This window comes from Coregonus clupeaformis, unplaced genomic scaffold (assembly GCF_020615455.1).
Source record: "Coregonus clupeaformis isolate EN_2021a unplaced genomic scaffold, ASM2061545v1 scaf1601, whole genome shotgun sequence".
NCBI classification, from domain to species: Eukaryota; Metazoa; Chordata; class Actinopteri; order Salmoniformes; family Salmonidae; genus Coregonus; species Coregonus clupeaformis.
Genome location: NW_025535055.1, coordinates 56,786 through 68,480, shown reverse-complemented (window position 1 = coordinate 68,480; position 11,695 = coordinate 56,786). Strand labels below are relative to the sequence as shown.

The window sequence follows — 11,695 nt, the reverse complement described above, 5'->3', positions numbered from 1 at the left end:
CTAACTTTAAGCATCAGTTGTCAGAGCACCTTACCGATCACTGCACATGTACACAGCCCATCTGAAATTAGCCCACCCAACTACCTCATCCCTATATTGTTATTTATTTTGCTCTTTTGCACCCCAGTATCTCTATTTGCACATCATCTCTTGCACATCTAGCATTCCAGTGTTAATACTAATTGTAATTATTTTGCACTATAGCCTATTTATTGCCTTACCTCCATAACTTGCTACATTTGCACACACTGTATATATATTTTCTGTTGTATTTTATGACCTTATGTTTTGTTTACCCCATTTGTAACTCTGGGTTGTTGTTTTTATCGCACTGCTTTGCTTTATCTTGGCCAAGTCGCAGTTGTATATGAGAACTTGTTCTCAACTGGCTTACCTGGTTAAATAAAGGTGAAATAAAAAAGAAATGGTGTGTATTGAACATTCCTATTGGACTGGACAGCTAGCTAACTGGCTACCGATCAACCTATTGTGTGTATTGAACATTCATATTGGACTGGACAGCTAGCTAACTGGCTACAGATCAACCTATTGTGTGTATTGAACATTCATATTGGACTGGACAGCTAGCTAACTGGCTACCGATCAACCTATTGTGTGTATTGAACATTCATATTGGACTGGACAGCCTTACCTATAGAGTAGCACCACCACCCATCAGCCAGTTCTCTTCTTGACATCAAAGCCTCAGTGTATTGTTGCTATAGGAGTTTTTGATTAATAATCCTATTTATTTCAAGCCACACTAAGACGTCACCATACTATTCCTTTAAAGCCCCACTCTGTAAGATATAAATCATCAGAGTGGGTCACCAACTTAAATGTAAACAATGGAGCAAATGCATCACATATAAATATCACTTGATTATCAGAGGGGTAAACTACGGAGCCAGATAGAACTACTGAGACATTCCAAATCAGGCTTCATCCATATCATGAAGGTGGATGTTGATCCAACCATTTCAAAAGTAATGACGGGGCTGATGGAAACAGGATTGTATAAATGCCGACAGACAATTTGTTCATTTGTTTTACATGGTGGGATCTTTATGTGTCTGTAAAAATGTATAAGCGAGAAATGGCGGTGGAAACTCCTTTAATAGAAAATATTGATATAATAACCATCATATCGAAGTTAGCTTGGAGTCATGCGATGATATGTTGTGTGGTCCTCCCACTACGACTTGGGAACCCATGCAGTTTATTAGGCTACAGATGAAATAAGTTATGAACTTCACAGGGTGGTGAAAGTGCACGTGATGAGCTTGATGCTCCGTTCCAATACATTTTGAGGGTCTTATTCTGGTGAAATGATGATCGATGCTTGGTTGCCATTTGACATATAAAATAATTTCTCTCTTCTCCATAATAATCTCATCATGTAGGTAGCCTACCCGCACTGTATCTGGGAGCTGTTGGCTACAGTGCATCGTGCCAAGAGCACGTTTGCTACGTAACACAACAGTTTTTCAAACCATCAGTAGAGTTGAAAATGCGATGGAAACCCATTTAACTTCTATTTTTATTTGGTACATGGAAATTTAACAGCAAAAGTAAAAATGTTGTGCACTACGTCATAGCATAAAGCCTTTGATCCGCAATAAGTCTGTTTGATAGAAACATAATGCATTTATTGTTTTAGGTAGATTAGAATATTCACATGAAAATGTCAAATGTCGTTGGATTTAGGTTGGAAGTTTGGATTTGTTTTGTTGAAATGACGTGGAAACAACGTTTATTCAACCAGTGGGAGGCTTGTAAATGCCCCCAGGAAAGTCGAACGAGGAACTCTTCATTGAGACAATGATGAAACAGCAATAGGTCGGCAAATATCACTTGATTACCTGTAGTGCTGAAGGAATGACACACCCAGATAAACACACACAGTCAGAGTTTTAAAAAGGACCATTTAAAACACATGGAATCTGACATACTCTATATTCAAACTGACACACTCCATATTCAATTCATGTTTTCTAATAAAAACAATATATGTTTGAGTATACTTTGTATCATTCAATTTCATATGGTATGAACAAGTAAACACAATCTCAGTCAACAATATAAGACAATGGGAGCACTGTGTATGTTCTCTGATTAACTTTAAGTCAATGTGATGTGAAATATCAATTTACACACTAGGATAAGTAATTATTCTCTCCTGTGTGGATTCTCACATGACTTTTAAGTGACTGTGATGAGTAATATGTCTTCCCACAGTCTGAACATTTGTAAGGCTTCTCCCCTGTGTGACGTCTCATGTGTTCTTTCAGCTTTCTTAACTGGTTAAAACGCTTTCCACACTGTGAGCAGTGGTAAGGCTTCTCCCCTGTGTGTATTCGCTCATGAGCTTTCAGGTTTCCTAAATGGCTAAAACTCTTTCCACACTGGGAGCAGTGATAAGGCTTTTCACCTGTGTGTATTTGCTGATGAGATTTCAGGTTTCCTAAATGGTTGAAACTTCGTTCCACACCGGGCGCAGTGGAAAGGCTTCTCCCCGGTGTGTATTCGCTCATGAGCTTTCAGCTTTCCGAAATGGACAAAACTCTTTCCACACTGGGAGCAGTGGTAAGGCTTCTCCCCTGTGTGTGTTCGCTCATGAGATTTCATGTTTCCTAAGTGGTTAAAACGCTTTCCACACTGGGCGCAATGGTATGGCTTCTCCCCAGTGTGTATTCGCTCATGAGTTTTCAGGGTGTCTAACTGGTTGAAACTCTTTCCACAATGGGAGCAGTGGTAAGGCTTCTCCCCTGTGTGTATTCGCTCATGAGCTTTCAGCTTTCCTAACTCCTTAAAACTCTTTCCACACTGTGCGCAATGGGGTGACTTGGCTCCTGTGTGTGTCCTCTCATGTCTTTTCAGGCTTCCTAACTTGGCAAACCTAGTTCCACACTGGGAGCAGAGGTGTCGTCTTGCTGGTTTTGACGTCTCTGGTTCCTCCGACTTTGGTTTTTCTCCTGCCAAAGACAGTGTTTATTTAAAGAGAGACCTGAATGAAACCTCCACTTGATAAAACTGCCTTGCTATGAAACAAATAATGTAAAGATCCCTGGTAATTACTGATAATATATTTACATGACTTATTTTATTCATTCTGTTTATAAGTCAGAACACAAAAAATAGACAGTTCTAGGACACTCATGACACAAACATCTCTGGATTCCTATCGTGCAGATGGTTGTAAATGTATAACCTTAATAGCTGTATGATACAGAATGAGACCTACACATTTCCTTCAACCTAAATTAAGTAAAAAAAGTAATTTTGTGTGGAAGTCCAAAACGTATTTACTTATTTGTTTTTACATTTGAGACAGATACAAAGCACATCAGTAACATCTCCGCGTTGTCGAAAGGGTCCGACACATGATGTTTCAATGGCAATGTTTCTAATTTAGACATTCAACATTATTTACATTTTGACTATCACTATTGTCATGATATTTTGGGTAAAGTAAAAAAGAATGTGAAATATTTTGTTCCTAAAAATATAAACGCAACATGTAAAGTGTTGGTCCCATTTTTTCGAAGAGCACGAAGCTTATTTCTCTCAAATGTTGTGCACTAATTTGTTTACATCCCTGTTAGTGAACATGTCTCCTTTGCCAAGATAAGGCATATCAAGAAGCTGATTAAACAGCATGATCATTACACAGGTGCAACTTGTTCTGGGGACAATAAAAGGCCACTCTAAAATGTGCAGTTTTGTCACATAACACAATGCCACAGATGTCTCAAGGTTTGAGGGCGTGCAATTGGTATGCTGACTGCAGGAATATCCACTGGGGCTGTTACCAGAGAATCTAATGTTAATTTCTCTACCATAAGCCGCCTCCAACGTCGTTTTAGAGAATTTGGCAGAACATCCAACTGGCCTGACAACCGCAGACCACGTGGGGGAACCGAGTGGTGCAGCAGCCTAAGGCGTCACTACAGACCCAGGTTCGATCCCGGGCTGTATCACAACCGGCCGTGATCGGGAGTCCCAAAGGGCGGAGCACAATTGGCCCAGCGTTGTCCTGGTTAGGGGAGGTTTGGCGGGGTAGGCCGTCATTGTAAATAATAATTTGTTCTTAACTGACTTGCCTAGTTAAATAAACAAATACACATACATTTACATATGTAAGAAGGTATTTATGTTTCTATATACATTTGCAAAAATTTCTAAAAACATGTTTTCACTTTGTCATTAAGGGGTATTGTGTGTAGATTGACGAGATTTTTAAAAATATTTATCCATTTTAGAATCAGGCTGTAATGGAACAAAATATGGAAAAAGTCAAGGGGTCTGAATACTTTCCGAAGGCACTGTATAGAGCTATATTATAAAAGTATGAAAGAAAGGCTTGTTCATTGACATATCATGAATTCACTATGACATCATCATATACCCTACAAGTCAAAGGTTTGGACACACCTACTCATTCAAGGGTTTTACTTTATATTTACAATTGTTTACATTAATAATAGTGGCGACATCACAACTATGAAAGAACACATATGGAATCATGTAGTAACCCAAAAGGTGTTAAACAAATATATAAATATATTTGAGATTTGAGATTCTTCAAAGTAACCACCCTTTGCCTTGATGACAGCTTTGCACACTCTTGGCATTCTCTCAACAAGCTTCATGAGGTGGAATGCATTTCAATTAACAGATGTGCCTGGTTAAAAGTTAATTTGTGGAATTCATTTCCTTCTTAATGCGTATGAGCCAATCAGTTGTGTTGTGACAAGGTAGGGGGGTATACAGAAGATAGCCCTATTTGGTTAAAGACCAAGTCCATATTATGGCAAGAATGGCTCAAATAAGCAAAGAGAAATGACAGTCCATCGTTACTTTAAGACATGAAGGTCAGTCAATACGGAACATTTCAAGAACTTTGAACGTTTCTTCAAGTGCAGTCGCAAAAACCATCAAGCGCTATGATTAAACTGGCTCTCATGAGGACCGCCACAGGAACGGAAGACCCAGAGTTACCTCTGCTGCAGAGGATACGTTCATTAGAGTTAACTGCAACTCAGATTGCAGCCCAAATAAATGCTTCACAGAGTTCAAGTAACAGAAACATATCAACATCAACTTTTAAGAGGAGACTGCGTGCGTCAGACCTTCATGGTCGAATTGCAGCAAAGAAACCACTACTAAAGGACACCAATAAGAAAAAGAGACTTGCTTGGGCCAAGAAACACGAGCAATGGAAATTAGACCGGTGGAAATCTGTCCTTTGGTCTGATGAGTCCAAATTTGAGATTTTTGGTTCCAACCGCCGTGTCTTTGTGAGAAGCAGAGCAGGTGAATGGATGATCTCTGCATGTGTGGTTCCCACTGTGAAATATGGAGGAGGAGGTGTGATGGTGTGGGGGTGCTTTGCTGGTGACACTGGCGTGATGTATTTACAATTCAAGGCACACTTAACCAGCATGGCTACCTCTAGCATTCTACAGCGATACACCATCCCATCTGGTTTGCGCTGAATGGGACTATCATTTGTTTTTCAACAGGACAATGAACCAATACACCTCCAGGCTGTGTAAGGTCTATTTGACCAAGAAGGATAGTGATGGAGTGCTGCATCAGATGACCTGGCCTCCCACAATCACCCGACCTCAACCCAATTGAGATGGTTTGGAATGAGTTGGACCGCAGAGTAAAGGAAATACAGCCAACAAAGTGCTCAGCATATGTGGGAACTCCTTCAACACTGTTGGAAAAGCATTCCTCAAAAAGCTGGTTGAGAGAATGTCAAGAGTGTGCAAAGCTGTCATCAAGGCAAAGGGTGCCTACTTTGAAGAATCTCAAATATAAAATATATTTTTGATTTGTTTAACACTTTTTGGTTACTACATGATTCCATTTGTGTTATTTCAGTTTTGATGTCTTCACTATTATTCTACAATGTAGAAAATAGTAAAAATAAAGAAAAACCCTGGAATGAGTAGAAGTGTCAAACTTTTGACGTGTACTGTATATACAGTGGGAGAACAAGTATTTGATACACTGCCGATTTTGCAGGTTTTCCTACTTACAAAGCATGTAGAGGTCTGTAATTTTTATCATAGGTACACTTCAACTGTGAGAGACGAATCTAAAACAAAAAATCCAGAAAATCACATTGTATGATTTTTAAGTAATTAATTTGCATTTTATTGCATGACATAAGTATTTGATCACCTACCAACCAGTAAGAATTCCGGCTCTCTACAGACCTGTTAGTTTTTTCTTTAAGAAGCCCTCCTGTTCTCCACTCATTACCTGTATTAACTGCACCTGTTTGAACCTCGTTACCTGTATAAAAGACACCTGTCCACACACTCAATCAAACAGACTCCAACCTCTCCACAATGGCCAAGACCAGAGAGCTGTGTAAGGACATCAGGGATAAAATTGTAGACCTGCACAAGGCTGGGATGGGCTACAGGACAATAGGCAAGCAGCTTGGTGAGAAGGCAACAACTGTTGGCGCAATTATTAGAAAATTGAAGAAGTTCAAGATGACGGTCAATCACCCTCGGTCTGGGGGCTCCATGCAAGATCTCACCTTGTGGGGCATCAATGATCATGAGGAAGGTGAGGATCAGCCCAGAACTACACGGCAGGACCTGGTCAATGACCTGAAGAGAGCTGGGACCACAGTCTCAAGAAAACCATTAGTAACACTATGCCGTCATGGATTAAAATCCTGCAGCGTACGCAAGGTCCCCCTGCTCAAGCCAGCGCATGTCCAGGCCCATCTGAAGTTTGCCAATGACCATCTGGATGATCCAGAGGAGGAATGGGAGAAGGTCATGTGGTCTGATGAGACAAAAATAGAGCTTTTGGTCTAAACTCCACTCGCCGTGTTTGGAGGAAGAAGAAGGATGAGTACAACCCCAAGAACACCATCCCAACCGTGAAGCATGGAGGTGGAAACATAATTCTTTTGGGATGCTTTTTCTGCAAAGGGGACAGGACGACTGCACCATATTGAGAGGGAGGATGGATGGGGCCATGTATCGCGAGATCTTGGCCAACAACCTCCTTCCCTCAGTAAGACATTGAAGATGAGTCGTGGCTGGGTCTTCCCAGCATGACAACGACCCGAAACACACACAGCCAGGGCAACTAGGGAGTGGCTCCGTAAGAAGCATCTCAAGGTCCTGGGTGGCCTAGCCAGCCCCCGAAACCTGAAGGATCTGGAGAAGGTCTGTATGGAGGAGTGGGCCAAAATCCCTGCTGCAGTGTGTGCAAACCTGGTCAAGACCTACAGGAAACGTATAATCTCTGTAATTGCAGACAAAGGTTTCTGTACCAAATATTAAGTTCTGCTTTTCTGATGTATCAAATACTTATGTCATGCAATAAAATGCAAATTAATTACTTAAAAATTATACAGTGTGATTTTCTGGATTTTTGTTTTAGATTACGTCTCTCACAGTTGAAGTGTACCTATGATAAAAATTACAGACCTCTACATGCTTTGTAAGTAGGAAAACCTGCAAAATCGGCAGTGTATCAAATACTTGTTCTCCCCACTGTATATATGGAAATACACAGTTAAAAAAATTACCAATCGATTGGTCGACAAAGATTTTTTTACCTACTGTGAACAGGTACAAGTGTATCTTCATGTCAACTAATAGAACTCTGCTGGTTGTCCTGGTAACAGATACCAGTGGGCAGATCTATTTTATTTGTTCGAACTAAACTACAGCACTTACTTTGATGAGTCAAATCTGCTCCTTTCTTCTCTTCTCCTCCTCTCACAGTTCCACTCAGCCCCGTTGTTTTCCTGCAGTCCACCAGCCGCACAGACAACCTCTTTAGACCCAGCAGTAAGGTGCTACTGGGAGAGGTACGACACAGGGACTCTGGGAGGCGGAAGGGCTAGCGTTGTCCTGGTAACCATATAGAGGGGACACAGACACATATCATTATGGATGCTGATGTCACTGTTGTCATGAAGTGCTTTACAGAAACCCAGCCCAGACCCCGACAGAGCAAGCTGTATGCTAGACCAGACCAAGCTGTACCATCTGGTGTTCTGATCTGGAGAGACTCTTCTCTGCCTCGTCAGTATCAGGATGTTGTTGAGGCTCCCCAGAGGATACATGATAGTCATGTCTCTCTCCTGTGTGAACGAGAACATCAAACAGATGGTAAACGTATTATCTTCTATTGCAATCATAGGGTCTTACAAGAGGCATTAATATATCTAAACAGGGCCTAAACGGTCACTTTCATCATGATTTTATAAAATATTGTTTATGATGCAAATGTGAAAAGATAGTTCCACAAATTGGGTGCCTTTTGCGTCCATTTGATATTTTAAGATTTACTCTTTAACAATTCCTACAGAACTGAACAACATATTGAAGTATATAACTTCAGTAGAATGCCCCTTAAAAACCACACATTAGTTCAAGAACTGCATAGTTTGTGCCCCTGTTTTTAAGACAGTACTCACTGGTGTTAATCGGATATTCTGTCTCCTCCTCCTGCTCTTTCACTCCCAAAACGTCTTCCTTCTTCACCTTTATTGAGATACCATCCTCTTCCTCTCTAAAAGGTTCTTCCTCTTTTTTCACTTTAACATCCTCTTCTTCTTCTTTCAATATACCAGCGTCCCCTTCCTCCTTTATCATTCTGAAAGCTTCTACCTCCTCCTCTTCCACTGTGACAGCCTCTATCCCCTCTTCCTCTTTCACTCCATACGGATCTTTCTCTTCTTTCACTGTAACACCCTCCTCTTCTTCTTTCAGTGTGATAGCATCCTCTTCCTCCTTTATCATTCTGAAAGCTTCTTCCTCTCCTTTCACTGTAACATACTCCTCTTCTTGTTTCACGGCAATGTTCAGCCCCAGAGCTTCTTTCTCCATACACCAGACCTCCTCTTCTTTAGCAGGGGAGGAGTAGTTTAGTGAGCTCATGGTCAGGGATGTAAGCTAGTTAGTTAGCATTAGCGACTAGCCTAGTGCTAGGCTCAGTATCAACCTTTCAATCAATAATATTACGTCAACAGAAATGTGTTTAAAACACTGAGATTAGCTAATGTACATAAACATGGTCTAAAGCATCAATTTTTCGGTTTTATGTTGGCTAGCAAGCTACCGAGGTGGTTGAAAGAGTAGCCGTGTGGTTGTTGCTGAAGAAGTGTCCCGTCCAGTCCATTATACGTCACGCAAGAATCATCACCTGAAAGACGCACATCGCCATCTGCTGACTGGAGTGGGTAACGCAGTTTGGAAACAATATTTACTACATCGTTCGTATTGGCAAAGAATGTCGTAATAATTTAACAATAAGTTGATATATTTTCTCCTACGTCTTACAAATAAGACTTTCCTGTACACAGACGTAGAAGCTTAATATTAATATTTAGATTTAGGTTCCTGTCTCTCCATTGGGATTCTCTGCCTCTGACCCTATTTCAGGGGCTGTTTCCCTGGTTTACTGGTGCTTTCCATGCCGTCCCTAGGAGGGGTGCATCACTTGAGTGGGTTGAGTCACTGACGTTATCTTCCTGTCCGGTTTGTCGCTCCCTCGGGCTCGTGCAGTGGAGGAGATCTTCGTGGGCTATACTCAGCCTTGTCTCAGGTTAGTAGGTTGGTGGTCTGTTGATATCCCTCTGGTGGTGTGGGGGCTGTGCTTTGGCAAAGTGGGTGGGGTTATATCCTGCCTGGTTGGACCTGTCTGGGGGTATCGTCAGACGGGGCCACAGTGTCTCCCGAACCCCCTGTCTCAGCCTCCAGTATCTATGCTGCAATAGTCTATGTGCTGGGAGGCTAGGGTCTGTCTGTTATATCTGGTGTTATTCTCTTGTCTTATCCGGTGTCCTGTGTGAATGTAAGTATGCTCCCTCTAATTCTCTCTCTCTCCCTCTCTCCCTCCCATCCCGGAGGACCTGAGCCCTAGGACCATGCCTCAGGACTACCTGGCCTGATGACTCCTTGCTGTCCCCAGTCCACCTGGTCGTGCTGCTGCTCCAGTTTCCACTCTTCTGCCTGCGGCTATGGAACCCTGACCTGTTCACCGGACGTGCTACCTTGTCCCAGACCTGCTGTTTTCAACTCTCTCTCTCTACCACACCTGCTATTTCAACCTCTAAATGCCCGGCTATGAAAAGCCAAGTGATGTTTACTGCTGATGTACTGACCTGTTGCAACCTCTACAACCACTGAGATTATTATTTGACCCTGCTGAACATATATGAACGTTTGAACATCTTGGAGAAAAATCTGGCCTTAATTGCCATGTACTGTTATAATCTCTACCGGTCACAGCCAGAAGGGGACTGGCCACCCCTCAGAGCCCGGTTCCTCTCTAGGTTTCTTCCTAGGTTTCTGCCTGTCTAGGGAGTTTTTCCTAGCCACCGTGCTTCTACATCTGCATTGCTTGCTGTTTGGGGTTTTAGGCTGGGTTTCTGTATAGCACTTTGTGACATCTGCTGATGTAAAAAGGGCTTCATAAATACAATTTGATTGATTGAATTAATAAATACTTCTATGAATAGGTAGTGTGTTAATACACATTCTCTGTTCATTTTTCACATTCGTTTTTATCTAGAAGTGACCATACTATTCCCTTAAATCCACGCTCTATAAGATACAAATAATCCTGTAAACAATAGAGCAAATGCATCACATGCAAATAGCACTTGATTTTCTGTAGTGATATACACTGAGTATACAAAACATTAAAGAATACCTTCTCCTTCCATGACATAGACTGACTAGGTGAATCCAGGTGAAAGCTATGATCCAACTATTGATGTCACTTGTTAAATCCACTTCAATCAGTGTAGATGAAGGGGAGGAGACCGGTTAAAGAAGGATGTTTAAGCCTATAGACAAATGAGACATAGATTGTGTATGTGTGCCATTCAGAGGGTGAATGGGGTAGACAAAATATTTAAGTGCCTTTGAACGGGGTATGGTAGTAGGTGCCAGGCGCACCGGTTTGTGTCAAGAACTGCACTTAAATATGGGTTTTTCCAGCTCAGCAGTTTCCCATGTGTACCAAGAATGGTCCACCACCCAAACAGTGGATGTTGGTGCCGTTTAAGATGACGGAGGACAAAAAACTAAATCATGAGCATGGCCTTATTTCTATTACACCACATTGGATGACTGTCATTCATGTTCCATTCACCCTGTTCAATGTAACAGCGATAGGTTTATGCTACTACATGATACTTTTCCCTGTACCCATCATGAGGTTGCTACAACCTAGCCTATGAATGAAAGTTTAGAATGTAGGTGCACACAGGTCGAGATAAACATTTGAGGTGACAGACAGTGACACATTCAATACCACCTTCCAAACTGTTGCCTGTATCTAGCTGACATAGTGTGTAATCATTAGTCCAACAGTTATAAACAAGAGTTTCTATTGGACAAATTCAGGTACGTTTATCCCGGTTTTGTTCAGTTTTAGAAACGTTTTTCAACAGAATCGGCGGAATGAATACACCCCTGATCACGCGTAAACACAGTTCACTTTCATAACAGCCACGTTGTATTTCTTCTCGCATCTATGTGCTCTCCTCCTCTCACCTTTTCCCTTCGCTTCTGGACTTCAATGCAAAACACATCAGCTGTATGTGACAAGGCGAAAAAACCTTTCCAAGCCAAACCATATCATAACTGCTACACACAGCCTACATCGTTGTCACCATTTTAGCTAAAGTAAAGTC

The 11,695-nt window shown here is 41.6% G+C and overlaps 1 pseudogene; it reads right to left on the bottom strand.

Annotated features, from left to right (window-relative positions):
• Positions 1-1,945: 1,945 nt before the first annotated feature.
• Positions 1,946-7,631, bottom strand: LOC123487286 (annotated as a pseudogene).
• Positions 7,632-11,695: the final 4,064 nt, after the last annotated feature.